The 15,935-nt window shown below is 33.2% G+C and overlaps 1 protein-coding gene across 1 annotated transcript in view; it reads right to left on the reverse strand.

The window, feature by feature from the left end:
- The window catches only part of LOC140436823 (kinesin-like protein KIF19), a 234,969-nt gene that overhangs the window by 140,904 nt on the left and 78,130 nt on the right, over nt 1-15,935 (reverse strand). The gene's annotated exons all lie outside the window — the stretch shown is intronic.

Raw genomic sequence — 15,935 nt, forward strand, 5'->3', positions numbered from 1 at the left:
TTAGATGTCCAAACCATGCCAATTTTTTCTCCTTGATTGACTCGAGTATCGGTTTGATTTTGAGTCTTTCTCTTATTTCTTCATTTCTGATTCTATCAGTTCTTTTTACTTCTATCGTTCTTCTGAGGTATTTCATCTCTGCTGCCTGAATTCTGTTCTGATGTTTTTTGTTTAATATTAAATTTTCTGCTCCATATGTCACTGTAGGTCTATATATTGTTTTGTATATTGTCATCTTGGTCTTTGTTGATATTTCTTTGTTATTAAGGAATCCTCTATTTAGTGCTTGGAATAGTTTTTCTGTGTTTTCCATTCTGTTGTTAAGATCGTCCTCGATGTCTCCTTTGTTGTTGATTACTGTTCCTAAGTATTTGTATGAATTTGTCTGTATTATTTTTTGTTGGTCTATCATTACTTCTATTTGATCTTCCGTCCCTTGTTTCCTTGATATTTTCATTATCTGAGTCTTTTCTTTGTTTACGTTTAAGTTGTATTTGCTTGCTTCTAGGTTCCATTTCTCCAAGTTGTATTTCAGTTTTTCTGCAGTTTCCGCAATTAATACTATGTCGTCTGCAAATATACATATCTCAGCATTTATCATTTGCATTCTGTTCCAACCGATGCAGTATTTCTTGAATGTTTTTTTACATTCTTTCACTATCTCATCTATTATATTTATGAATAGCACTGGGCTGAGACTTTCCCCTTGTCTAACTCCTTGAGTTGTTTCAAATGATTCTGACTGTATATTTAACATTCTTACTGTATTTGTTGTTTTCATGTATATACTCTTTGTTGCTTCTATCAGTTCTTCACTTACTTGTTTCTTCTTTAGGCTTTCCCATATATATTTTCTTTTGACTGAGTCGAATGCTTTTTAACTGTAATATTGTGGCAATAGCTTGTTAAAACACGCCTTTTATATGGCATACTGTAATATTGTTGCAATAAAGTTAGATTATACATAAATAAAATTAAATTTTCTTTACTTATCCTAGTAATATTGTGAGATAAACGTAAAGACATTCTGATTGAGTTGGTAAAGATATTTTTAACAATTAACAGATCTTTTATAATGAGTAACAAATAGCTAAAACGTATTCGCAACAATAATTCTCCTTTCTGTTTACTCATACAATTTAAAATCAGGTTTTAAATTCCACATAAAGCTAGTTTTCTTAAAATCAAATTGAGATCTGAATGTCTGGAAGCTTTTCATCCATTGGCTGCTGAATATGTTTTTTATTTTTAATAATCGCATTGTATTTATTTTGAAATCGACAATCTTTTCTACAATTTGCCTCGCTTTTTTTTTAAATTATCATTATCTACTATAATACTATAATATTATCCCTACCATAATAACACTATAGCTAAAGCAATAATTTACCGTCCCACGTGAATCAAATTCAGTCGACCAATAACTATAAATATAATTGCTACTTTTCTTTACTCTCTTTTTTATATTAAATTTATTCAAATAACTATGAACTTTTTGTACGTCATTAAGGGATATATATTTTAAACGACCTCTGCACCAGGGCGTTATAATTAGAGTTATTTTCATCCACCCTTGAGTGTTGCTTTCCTGAATATTTTAAGTTCACACTTACGTGCAAACATTATCGATTATTTTCAAGTTCATGCAGTTAATATCTAAAATGTGGTTTTTAATTAGATGTATTTTAATAGTTAACAATGCGGTAGTTCTTTTAAGTGAACTTGAATTTAATACAACTTTATATATATATATATATATATATATATATATATATATATATATATATATATATATATATGTATATATATATGTATATATATATATAATATATATATATATATATAATATATATATATATTAAATATATATATATATATATATATATATATATAATATGTATATATATATAATATAATATATATATATATATATATATATATATATATATATATATATATATATATATATACAAAAAGTGCACTCGTAAGTGAATGGGATGACAAGAGTTGTGCTACTTTATCTATTTAATGAAGACGTTTCACCCACTGTTTAATGAGCATCATCAGTTCATCTAAAAGAGTGTTATTAGCGATACATCTAATATGAGAAACAATTAATATATATAGTAAGCGACGACTGACAGAGAGGTCTAATAAACAAATTACCAAATCCCGAAGATGCTTTATTTTTGTTATAAAAGGGAGCAAAGGAACCAGGAATTGAGCACAGCTTCAATTTGAACGAGAACTGTGGTAAATTTTTCGAACTATCAGTTAACTTGCGATAAAGCGGTTTAGCATTATTAGCAAATCTAAACATACAGGCTAAAGTTCTTACAAACTTTGAAAAATCGGAGAACCTATCAGAAAGTGAGGTGAAAAAAGCTATTTGATCATTTCGAGCATGAAGAATGACCTTTCTTTCTTTAGGCAACTTGGAGGTGTAACCCTTTGGGTTGTATTTCAATAAATTTAACCGAAGTAGATTTAAAAATGGAGGACCATGAAACCATAAGGAAGAGTTTATTATTTCAGAGGGTAGCATTCCTCGGGAGAGTATGTCGGCAGGATTCTCTTTGGATCGTACGTGCATCTAGTGAGCATTAGGGAAATTATCTAAAATTTGCTATTTGCTACAAATTGGGTCCAACGAGAAGGATGTGAACGAAGCCAAGCGAGAACAATTTCTGAATCCGACTACATATTTATAGAGTCTAATTGAGATGATTTTTCTTTAACGATGTTAGCAATCTTTGCTGTTAGTTTACCCGCAATAGCGCACCCATGAGTTCCAATCTTGAAAGGGTCAAGGGTTTTAGTGGAGCAACGCGACTCTTAGATGCTATAAGAGAACAAGACCCCTATTGTGATTTATAGGTCACACGTAACTAGATACAAGCTCCATAAGCCTTTAAACTTGCATCCGAGAATGAGTGAATCTCAACACCAGTGATTTCTTGACTTAAAAAGAGACATCTAGGTATACTTAAGTTCTTAAAATGAGAGAGACTGCTAATAAACCTTAGCCATTTATGTAACGTATCTGCGTCAATGGTATTATTCAAACTGATTTTGGAAATCTAAATATTTTGCATTATAAGCTTAGCGACAACTGTAACGGGATTAATGGGACCTTGAGGATCAAATATTTGGGCAATCATTGACAGTACTTCTCTCTTAGTGTATAAGTTCTTTAGGGTGAACTCTGTAAGAGAGATTGAAAACGTGTCAAGAATAGGATTCCAGCATAAATCTAAAACCTTATTAGAGCAATTATCTGGAGCTATGAAATAAGAAGAGTTCGAAGAGAGAGAAGAAATAGTTTTTAGAAACGAGTCCGAGTTAGAACACCATTTATGTAGAGAAATACATGCTGTTCCAATCAAACTAGTTAATTCCTTGTGAGCTTTGAGGAGAGTTTGCTCATCATTAGTACCGTAGAGAATGTGATCAATATAACAACTATTTTAAAGAGCATCATTGGCCAGGGGATATTCAGTTTGATGAGTATTTGCCAGTTCCATTAAACAGCGAGTACTCTGAAAACTGGCGCTTTTAGTTCCATATGCAACTGTTTGCAGTTCCAGGCACTCAATATCGTTTTCCGGGGAGTCACGCCAAAGTATGTTTAACAGAAAGGTTTGATCAGGATTGATTTTAACCTGTCTGTATATCTTTTGTATATCAGTTGTAAAAACAAAGGAATTTAATTAAAAGCGCAGCAAAATGTCAAAAAGTTCTGGTTGAAGAGTAGAACCTTTGAGTAGGATATCATTGAGCGAATAACTACTAGAACTTTTCATCGAACCATCGAAAACAACCCTAAGTTTTGTTCTTAAGGATTCTTCCTTTAATACACAGTGATGCGGGAGAAAATATTTATTTTCTAAATTTCCATTAGTAAGAGAGAGAGGGACTATTCTAGCATGTTCGAGAAAAAGATATTCACTAATGAAAGACTTATATTGAGCGTATGTATTTTCATTTTTTAAGAGCCAATTTTTTAAAATATTAAATCTCTTTAGAGCTATTTTAAAAGATTAACCTAATTTTTATGCGCATTTTCGGAGACAAGTGGAGGATTTACTTAAAAATTCCCCGAAGGTAAAATACGAGTGGCGATCCAGCCATGATATTTTCAAAATACGTCGGTAACACCACATTTCGAATGCTTTTAGGTTTTTAATGTTGGATTTTTTTAAGTGTCCAAGCTTCAACCCCATACAAAAAAGTAGAGAAAATACAACATCAAAGTATTCTTATTCACTTTCACTTCTTTCACTTTTGCTGTTTGGTTCCAATAGAGGTTACATATGATTCTAATGTCTCTACTGTCTATGTTTTTATTTAATAAAATTTCTTTAAGCCGATTATGCTGCACTCTATCAAATGCCTTCTCAAAATCAATGAAGCAGGCATATACTTAGTGATTTATATCTAAGCATCTCTGCAAAAGAACACTTACTGCAAACAGTGCATCTCGTGTTCCCAGTCCTTTCCTAAATCCCGTTTGTGTATTACTTATGCCTTCATCTAATTTCTTATGTATTCTATTGTGAATTACTTTTAAAAACAATTTCAAGACATGACTTATTAAGGCTATGGTGCGATGTTCACTGCACTCCTTTGCATTGGCTTTTTTGGGTAGCAGTATGAATGTTGATTGGAGCCATTCTTTAGGTATTATACCTGTTCTATATATGGTATTGAATAGATCCAAAAGAAGGATCCAAAAAAAAGAATTTTAAGTAATTCGATAGGAACTTTATTAGGCCCGGGAGATTCACCACATTTAGCTTGTTTCATTGCATATTCAATTTCTTCTCGTATAATGTCAGGCTCAGTATCATCCTTAAATTCTTTTGGTGCTTCTGTTCTCCCTTTGTCTTCAAAAAGTTGTGCTAAATATTGTGTCCATTTCTGCATTTTTTGGTTTATACCTGTTATAAGTGTACCACTTTCATCTCTTAGTTGCCTAGTTTAAAGTGTTTTTCTCATCCTGTTAATTCTCTAATTCTTTTATGCATGTTAAAAAGTCATATTTTGTCTCAATTTTTTCTAGTTCTTGGCACTGCTCATGTAACATTTTTTCCTTAGCTTTTTTTATTCTCTTTTTAATTAATCGATCCGTTTCATTATATTTAATTGGATTATATGTTTTGAATGAGATTCTTTCATTCATTAATAGTAGTATGTCTTCAGTCATCCAGTCTTTATGTTTTTTTTTCTTTGGTTTTAAGTTTCCATTTTCTGTTTTAATTATTGCTACTTTTATATTTTCCTATTTCTGATCAATAATATAACTACTTTTATTCAATTCTTGGGCATTACGTAGATTTTCAGTAAGAGTTTTTACAGTTTGTTCCTTTGTTTGTGGTTCCCTTAATCTCTTAATATCAATTCTACTTTGTGTGGTTTTTTTAACCAGTTTCAATTTGGTTCGTAATGTGACTACTATGAGGTTATCCGATGTCTGCTCCAGGGTAATGAGGACAAAGTCAATTTGATTTCGGATTATTCTATTCGTTGTATCACCGGGAGATTTCCATGTATACAATCTTCTTTTTGGTAGCTTAAAAAGTGTATTAGCTATTACAAATTCTTCCGTCTGGCAAAATTGTATCAAACGGTCACCACGTTCATTCCTATTTCCTAGACCATATTCCCCCACATATCTCTTCCCTGGCCAACTTTGGCATTAAAGTTGCCCATTACTATTGTAGTGTGTTGTTTCTTCATTGATTTTAAGACTTGTTCCAAATCATGGTAAAATAGTTCGATATCGTTATCATCTTTATCTGCCGTAGAAGCATAAACTTGAATAAAATTTACTATACCTTTTTTAGACTGAAGTTGTATTGATAAGATCCTATCAGAATAAGGAGTAAATTCTCTCACAGAGTAATTGACCTTTTTTGCAACTAAGATAGCAACACCATAGCGATGATTGACCTCGTTGTTTCCTGAATAATACATGGTTCCATTATTTGTAATTTGATTGCCTGAGCCTGGCCACTGTACGTCACTTATACCTAAAACATAAATTTTGAGGTTTTCCATTTTAAACAATACGTTCGCTAAGTTACCACTTGCGTATAGACTTCTGACATTACAGGTTGCTATTTTCACTGTCTTAAGTGCACAGGGATTTCTCTGGTTTACGACCTGGGTGGCCCTGTGATCTACAGTTATTCCTCCCCTGCCGGATCTTGGATTCCATGCTCCATAATCAGTAAGTCTGTTTACTCTACTTGTCATTTGCCATTCATGACTTTACTAGGGGTACTCTATGAGTCTTTAATGCAGTGGTTCCCCGTTGCCTTCTGCATCCTTACACCGTTGACCTATTTTTCGATTTATCCGTCTTTAGGACCAGTTTCCCAACCCTTGGACAGAAGAGTGCCTTTTGACTTATTAACTCATCCGCCCGCAGCCGTTGGTCATAAGTGGAGGACTGCTTATACCGGCAATCATTCGGTGAATTACCTGTTGGTCCACGGGAGGTATTTTATTTCCCTCCTACCCACCGGTAAACCGGGTCGGGCATTCCCCTATCCGCCACCTGGGGACGCGCTCTCTAGAGGTTACAGGTTCCCCCGAAAGAACGAACTGGTAGAAGCTTCATTTTGAGTATGAGCATTATAAGGCGGAGTAGATATGTGAGCGACATGACTGGAAGAACCTTGAGAATGTTTGTGAGCTTGAGCGTTGCGATCCTCGGGAAAGATTGCCTATTCGTGTTCCTAGAGGAAGAGACATTTTCAGAGGTACTATGCAAGAGGGAGTGACGTTTTTTCTTAGATATACTACATGAGCGTGAAGAGTTGCAATCTTGAGAAAAATGTTTGTTACCCAAACAATAATAACAAAGTTTCTTACCTTTTACAAAATTAAATATTTCCTGTAAAAAGAGACATTTAAAATCATTACACTGATCAATTTTATGCAAATTACTTTAAACATATACAACCAGTATCCGAAAAGAGTTTGTTTGTAAGTTAACTGATGAAAACAAAGATGTTTTTAATCGAGGTTTATTAAATTTTTTATCATTATCAGAACCGTTTAATTTTTCTTGTATATTACATTTTTTTTCGAGAAAACTAAAAAACTATGAGAGAGTAGGTAAAGACTTTGAACCTACTTCATATTCAAATGACCTGTGCGTAGCGAAATCTAGTTTTTGTAAAAATACTTCGATCAATAGTAAATCCTAATGTTCGATAGGTACAGACATTTTTAAGAGCAAGTAAAGTTTGTTTACATAGAGTTAAAAATTCTCGTTATGATTTTGCGGTATTGTTAGCTAAAGATGGAGCCTTTAACAATTTTTGGATATGTAAACTAATCACATGCGATTTATTTTTAAATCGAATCTTGAGCGAGTCCAAAGCGATTCAAAAATTTTCTTCTATGACTTCTATGTTTTCAGTTAAGTGCAAAGGTTCATTTTTAAAGAAAGATTTAAGATATATAAATTTTTGCACAATGTTCGGCTCCACATTATTGATTATTAGCGTTTTAAATAGCTGATAAAACGCGTTCCATTTGGCAAAGTTTCCTGAGAATACCTGCATTGTGATTTCCGGCAACCTAACCTTAGCAGTGGCTACAGTTGACGGAGTAGCGTTTGAGCTGAGCGAGTGGGAGGGTAATTTTAAAGCTTCCATCTTATGCTGCAGTCCAGCTAGTGTAGAAAAGTATTTTTTCTCCATCAATACCTTGTATTCTGTTTCAGAATCGGTTTTATCAATTTCTTTAATCTGATCCATCACCTCGACATACTTCAGATAACAGGTTTTTAATTCGGTGTGTCTGAGTTGAAACTGGAGACCGTCAGTTTCTCCATCTGCGTTTTCTAGCAGCCGGTTTGCTATTCTGGCAATCTTGGCCTTCAGTGGCCTCCTCTTCTTCGTGAGATCTTCAATTTCGATTTTAACAAAAAGTGCTACTCCAAAAATAACTGCCTAAGGCCGTGCAAACGAATTCTTTAAAGAAATTAATGTTTATGTTATATACTAATATCTGTATCACACGGCGAAATTACAGTCAATAATGTTTATATTATATAACAACATGTATAGCTCACGGCGAAAATAAAGTCAATAATATTTATATTATATAATAATATGTGTAGAACACGGCGAGAAAGTTTATAGTTTATTAAAACGCGATAAAAGTCTTAAAATACACCGAGAGTTTATTTTGCAATTAAATTTTTTGCACACCCGGTAAATGTCTACAAATAAATTTTTTAAAGAGATAGTCTTTTTGAAAAGCGGTTCACCCTGTGCATAAGCAAAGTTATAATATGGAAAAATCTCACCAAATTTGTCCAGTAGTTTAGAGCAACAGACACAAACACCAGATAAACTTCACTTCTGTCCTTTTGATTTAAAATTTATCGCGACACATTAGAGTCTTTTCGAGAGTCCTTTAACCACATTCATATAAATATGCAAAACTGAGAGTAGAGTACCAACAACGCCCAACCAAAACACAAAATCCGTCGAGTTAAGGACCAAAAACAATGATGTAACTTTGTCTGATCTCCACCAATTGTTGGGGGAAAGCTTGTAAACTTCCTTTCCCCAACGTGTACAGTACCAAATATTTTAGGACCATGGACTGTTAAAGAGTTTCCTTCGATATATGTAAGCAGACTTCACGGCGATGATTCCTTATGTGTTTGGTTTGATAGGGTTGTACTTAGAGAAAAATAAAGCGTAATTAATTGATCTTTTTCTTCTTCACGTGCCATCTCCGCGACGGAGGTTGGCAATCATCATGGCTATTCTGATCTTAGATGCTGCTGCTCTGAATAGTTCAATTAATGTGCATCCGTACCATTCTCTCAAGTTACGCAACCATGAGATTCTTCTTCTTCCTACACTTCTCTTGCCCTGGATTTTCCCTTGTATAATCAATTGAAGTAGGTTGTATCTCTCATTACGCATAACATGCCCCAGGTATTGCAGCTTTCGTGTCTTGATGGTTTCCAATACTTCCATTCTTTTGTTGATTCTTCTCATGACTTCGTTGTTTGTTACATGCTCGGTCCATGATATCTTCAGGATTCTTCTATACACCCACATTTCAAATGCTTCCAACTTTTTAGCAGTCGACGCGTTAAGTGTCCATGCTTCTATCCCATAAAGCAGAGTCGAGAAAATATAACACCTTGCCAGCCTAACTCTCAAGTCCAATTTTAGTTCTCTTGCACAAAGTACCTTTCTCATTTTATTGAAGTTTGTACGTGCTTTCTCTATTCGAACTTTGATTTCTTTGGAGTAATCGTTTGTGTAATTAATTATTGTGCCAAGATAGTGGTAGTCTTTAACTTGTTCTAAAGCACTACCGTTAATTGTCAGGCTTTCACCATTATTTTGGGTTTTTGATATCCTCATAAATTTGGTTTTCTTGGTGTTTATTGATAATCCATATTCTTCTCCATACTCAACTATCTTGTTCATTACCTTTTGGAGGTCTTAGAGGTTGTCTGTTATTATGATAGTATTGTCCGCATATCTAATGTTGTTAATTGATGTTAGATTGACCTTGATTCCTGCTGTTTCTCCCTCAAGAGCTCTTTTCATAATTTCTTCGATAGTCGATTCGATCTTCGAATTCGATCTTCGAATAATTAATCGATACTACACATTTAATAACTAGAAAATATTTACAACAGCACTATTACTAATCAAAGAGTTCGCTTTAACACATTATTCATTCATACCGGCGTTTTAGGGGAGTGCGAATATAGCGGAAACTAAGGCACATTTCACTCAATTTTTAATGACACTTATGACACACTTATAATGACATTTATGACAAAAATACTTTTAGGCAAGAAGTACAGTCTGTCATATAAGATTCAAGCCAATATTTGTGAAAACGAAAAGTAAATTAATTTTAACATAACTTGTTTTTACAAAAAAACTTTTTGTTTACAATGATCCCAGTTACATTTTTTATTTAAAATATTTTTTTCTTGTGGCATTGTTAACTTTAATATATTTTTTATGGCATTAAGCCACAATTATTGGTTGTAATTGTGATGAAAATCACATTTTTAATTAATTAATATTTGACGTTTCGATTTCCACTCCAGAAATCGTTCTGAAAAAAGGTTTTTTTGCACAGATTATGTAAAAATGTGTATAACTTTATTAGTTAATTAAAAATGTTATTTTCATTACAATCACAAGCAATAATTGTAGGTTAATCCCATAAAAATCATAATTTTTAAATTATTATTGGTTAAACAGCACGAAGCCCGGTCCGAACTACTTGAAGTTGAACCATCGAGCAAAAAGACAAAAGAGGGAATCTAATCGTTATGAAAAGGAGACCAAAAAAGTGGCCTCTGATGGCGGACATATCCGGAAATGCGAATGGGCCAAATTTAAATTTCATGACATTTCATAATAATCATACAGTGGTGTAGGAGTTCTAATTTATCTATTTATTTGTTATATTACATAATATTAATACATAATACACTTACAATACTTTTTTAAAACTAGAACACAATAAAGTTTTAATTAAACAATAACAATAATAGTCTAAAATGTGAAACAATTCTTAAAAAACTTCAATAGAAAATACAAATAATCTTTCATGTGACAGTTGGGACAAACAATAACATCAGCAATAACATAACCCAACTAAATTTGATTTCTTAAACAAGGAAAGAGTCTCTCTTTCCTTGTTTAATGTGGCATCTCAAGATGGCACTTCCTGTCTAACAATATTTTTGCCCCCACTACCTTTACATTCCCTCTTTTGTCTTTTTGCTCGATGAGTTGAACCCAGTGTGTCCTAAGGCATCATCATTGGCCCTTTTTTATATTTGATATTCACGGATGACTTACCAACTACCAGATTAACCACAGCTGCCACATATCGTTATGGCACGGCTGTTCTAAGTAGATGAGGCAAAATAGTGTTATGTGACATTCACAACGCCCTCATATTGAATGAAAAAGGTTATTTCTCAAATTATTTCTCAGATTCCGTGTTAATAAACCACAATTACTAATATTCATTTTGCAATATTTTATTCAAGTAGATTTATAACTTTCGTAACTTCACAACGAAAACAGGTAATTCATATGACAGTGACAACGACTTACGCGACTAGAACAATTTAAACAATTTTGTCAAACAATTTTAAGAGATTGTCATGTGGGCGTTCGAAGACATTTTTTAGGAGATAGTCATGAATTCTAGAGAAAAGTGTCTGGTAGAATAATAATATTCCAAATCAAAGGAGCGAAGTCAGACTAAGGTTTAATTTCGCCAAAAATATCAGCTAATTTGAAAAGCTGTGACTGATCGTAATAAAGAAATAACAAAGGCAAAAAGGTCATAGAGAAGGCATTGCGAGGATATAAAACAGACTGTAGAAATATCAATTCTCCATTAAGTTCTCTCGATGGGGCTTAACACAAACTCCTATATTTACAAAATCATGACATTTACTACAAGGGCTAAATTGTAGATATCTAAATTCAGTGAGTGAAGTAAAGTATCTTAGGGTAATATTAGACACGAGGCTTATTTGGAATCAGCAGATAGAACAAATAACCAAGAAAGCGGTAACTACGTTAATGGTAGCCAGACGCACTCATGGAAAAATGTAGGGTTTAACACCTTGTTACGGACATGTTACGTTGGATTTATAACATGATTGTAAAACCAGAACTACATATTCATCAGCGGTATAGTGGCCAAAGGTGTAACAAAAAATTGTCATCCTCAAACTAAGCAAGGTGCAAACATTTGCTTCCCTTGGAATTACAAGGGTTTTGGGGGTCACACAAACGGTAGCTATCAAAGCCATACTGAAATTCACTATTTTGCACATAGTTATAAAGGGAAAGGCGAGAATGAGAGATATTATAGAATGCGAGAAAACTTGAGTAACGTGACGATTAGATCAGGATATAGTAAAAATCATAAATAAAATTAGCGATATCGAATTCTATCCGTATGCAGGCCTAAAGGACATTTCTAAGTGGACATTCGACTCGATATAAAGTCTGTTTAAAATCAATGAAAAAAGTCATCGTGTCTTTATTGTATTCATAAATTTCAGCCTGTATTTCTCGTAGTGTAAAGACTTGATCTACAGAACTTTTGGCTTTTCTGAAACCACACTGATAGCCTTCTACGCTTTTATCAATCTTCGTTGTTAATATGTTCTTAATATGCATAGCAAATATTTTATACGCTATGATGAGTAGAACTATATCACGGTAATTCTGATATTCAACCGTATTTCCTTTTTTGGGTATTTGGTATAGTATTGCTTCTGTGTATTCTTTAGATAGTACTGTTTGTTTCCATATATCATTAATTCATCATCATCATCCAGACTCAAAAGTCCACTGCTGAACATAGGCCTCTTCCCCGTGTTTCCAAGTCTACTTAAATCATCAGCCCATAGTGCAAATGGTCGACCGACGATTCTCTTGACTTTCCTTGGTTTTCATTCGAATAACCTCTTTGTCCATCGCCCATCCGTCATTTTAGCTAGATGTCCTGTTCATCTTCATTTTAGTCTGGCTATCCTTTCGATAAGGTCACTCACCTTGGTTCTTCCCCTGATCTCTTCGTTTTTTATTTTGTCTAACAGAGATATTCCCGACATGGATCGGTCCATTCTTCTCTGAGTGACTCTTAGTTTGGTAGCTGAGGCTTTTACTAAAGTAAGTATTTCTGCTCCGTATGTCAACACTGGGAGCACGCATTGATTCTTATCTTCAGTTTATGGCCCTGATTATCCCTGCTAATCATAATTCTATGTCTTATAAACATATATACTATAGGATATATCTTTTATTCGATTCTGGATTTTATCTGCGAACTGATGTGTTCCAAATTTAATCATTCCAGCCGCTATGCAGTGACTTCCTGGGCTCTTGTTAATTTTTAAGTTCTCGGTAATGTTCAAAGTTTAGCTTATAGTTGGTTTTGTGTTTTATTCGCTTAATCCATTACTTTCCCGATATTATCATCTGTTTGCTCAGCTACATTTAGATGCTCATTAAAGTACTGCTTCCAGTGTTCTAATATTTTCGGTTCTCCCATAATCATTTTTCCATTATTATCTTTATAATATATTGTTTTTGGCTAGTGTCCTCGTTTTTAATTTTTTAATCCTTGATACAAGTTTCTCATTTAAATAGAATTCCTCTTTATTTTCATATTTCCTTTTTTTCTCTTAGTACTTTTTTGGTTTTATTTCGTTGCTCGATGTAAGATTTCTGCATTTCTCTTGTTACTTGGATTACCTTTTTTAATCATAGCCTGTCCCGCTCTTCCAATTCTTATTTTCTATTTTTCCAACGTTTTTCATCAAACCATTATTTTTGTTGTTTTTTGTTTTCTTTCTGTTGTCATTGGTGCTATAAATATTTGCGTCTTCTTTAATTACATCTTTTAGTGTTCATCATAAGCATTCTACATTTCTTTCATCTGCTGTTCTCTTTAATTTGTTATTTGATTTCTCCTAATAACGTTTACTTGCTTTCTGTCTGTAATCATTGGTTTGTTTCGTTCGTATTTTAGTTTCTTTTTGTGTCGAAGATTTGGTACTAATTGTTTTAACCAAATAGTGGTCTGAGTCCATATCGGGTCCTTTATATTTTCACTTTTATGATGCAGTTGATTCCAACACAATTTCACACTCTGTATATATATATATATATATATATATATATATATATATATACATCCATATATATTTAAATTTTTACTTTTCTTTAAAAATGTGTAAATCTTACGCAATAATAAATATTTCTCACTTTTTTGGGATATTTTAGTATTTTTTACATATTGAAATATTAACACGGTGTCATTGCCTTTGCTATGTCAATAAATTATTCACAAATAATTATAGGCCTAATAAAAAAACATCCTGGACTATTTTTCATATAAATTATAGCCGTATGGAACAGTTATGTAATTACATATTCTTTTGTGTAGAATGTAGTTTGTAGCTGTGAAAAAACTAATTATTCGGAAAGGATTTTACTGTTATACTTTTTTTTTCTTTACCATTAAGCGTGCCCTATAAATATATGTACTTTAAAGGCTTCATTACAAATCAAAATAAAATAAAGTAGTTATAAGTAATGGATTTTGACAAGAGCTATGACCTTGTAAATAACAGGTAAACTTGTGTACTTCATCGGCATGACTCATAGCTCTTGTCAAAATCCATTACCTCTACCACAATGGGCATTATCATTCTTTTAAGGTGATGGTTAATATATGAATTTAAGTTTTTATTGCTCCACTACTCTGGAGCGGTGGTTAAGATTTTAGCCGGGACATGGTTAATCTGGCACTAGGTTAGATTACCTAGTATAAGGAGAGGTGGACAACAGCAGAATCGTCGAATGTAAGAATATATAGTAGTGTATATAGTATAGTACAGTAGTACTATACAAGGTGTTCGAAGATGTTTTTAACAGCCTATAATTCAGGAAGTAATAAATAGTTTTATTTTAAAATTTAAAAATGTCAATTAAACCTACAGTACTATCAATCAATTGATGTATACATGAAATCTGTGACGTCATAAAGAATTACAATGGAAAAAATTAAATGTATACAATTCTAGTTAAAAAGTCATGAATGTCTTGCATCTTCACTTGCATTATGACGATGAAAGTTAGTCTTCTATCCAAATCAGTGGGTCGCCATTCATGAACCACACACAGTTTAAATGGATGGTAAGGGAGTTTTTTTAAAATCCTTTGAACTGTAGTTAAAGACACTCCAGTTTCTGCGGCAATAGACTTTATGGACACATGTAGAGTAATCATAACATATGCAAAATATTCACCATGTTTTGTTCGGTGTGTATTGGTTTGACATGATCTGTATGTTTACCGTTCGCAAATAAACCATGCCGCATCTTCTCCTCAACTATAGCAAAAGTTACATCAGACGGTGTTTTTTTTTTAAACGTTCCATGTATAAGGCTTGAGCATTTCGAGCATTTTTCCTACATTCACCATAAATCAATAACTTATCTAAGAAGTGAATAGGATAGGAATTTTTACTTAGTGGTAAATAATTAGTGGTAACATTAGCTGTTACTATTTGTAGTTGTCAATAAACGATTTACATAAAATCTCAAGGACAACTTGTTTTTTTTTAATTTGTAAAAACTATAAAGATATGGTAGTTTCAGGTTAGCGTATTTATTATTAATAATACTCTCATTGTGGTACATCGTTGAATTTATAATAAAAAAGCATTATGTTTGACCTAAGGGAGAGCGCCCACCGAACTGTCATGGCAAGTAGCAAGTAGCGCGCGTCTAGCAGGTTACTTAAAATGTAACCAATGCAAACGAATGATTCAGCGCACACCAAAATTGACAGTGTCATTGGCGTCATACAGCTTGCTACGCCAGGGCGTTAAAAATAGAGCTTGTTTTACTTTTTGTCACGTGCTACTTGCATTTTGCATGTGTGTTTATTAAACAATTTAAATATGGAAGAGAGTCTAGAATTTAATATTCGTTTTGTCTCATTAATTGAGAAATTTCCAGGTATCTATGACAATACAAGTCCGGAATTTTTTAATTCTTCAAATACATTAAATTTACTATGCCCTTGCGGCTCTTTCCAATAAGGGTGTACCCAAAACTGACGTTGCGGAGGAGGTTTGTTTATATTGTTGACGTTTAAAAGCGTTAGCATAAGTTCATCCTCAGAGAGCGATATTTTGAATTTAAATATTATGCTACTGATAGTAGCAAGCTACTAGTCCTTTTAATGTCATGCTACTTTGGTGTGCGCTACCTGCCATGCTAGTGCCATGCCCGTGCTATGTCACTGCCATGTTATATGTCACGCCAGTTTGGTGGGAGCTCTCGCTTACTTTCACTCCTCTGATCCATTTAATTTTTTAAT

Source organism: Diabrotica undecimpunctata, chromosome 3, assembly GCF_040954645.1.
Source record: "Diabrotica undecimpunctata isolate CICGRU chromosome 3, icDiaUnde3, whole genome shotgun sequence".
NCBI lineage: Eukaryota > Metazoa > Arthropoda > Insecta > Coleoptera > Chrysomelidae > Diabrotica > Diabrotica undecimpunctata.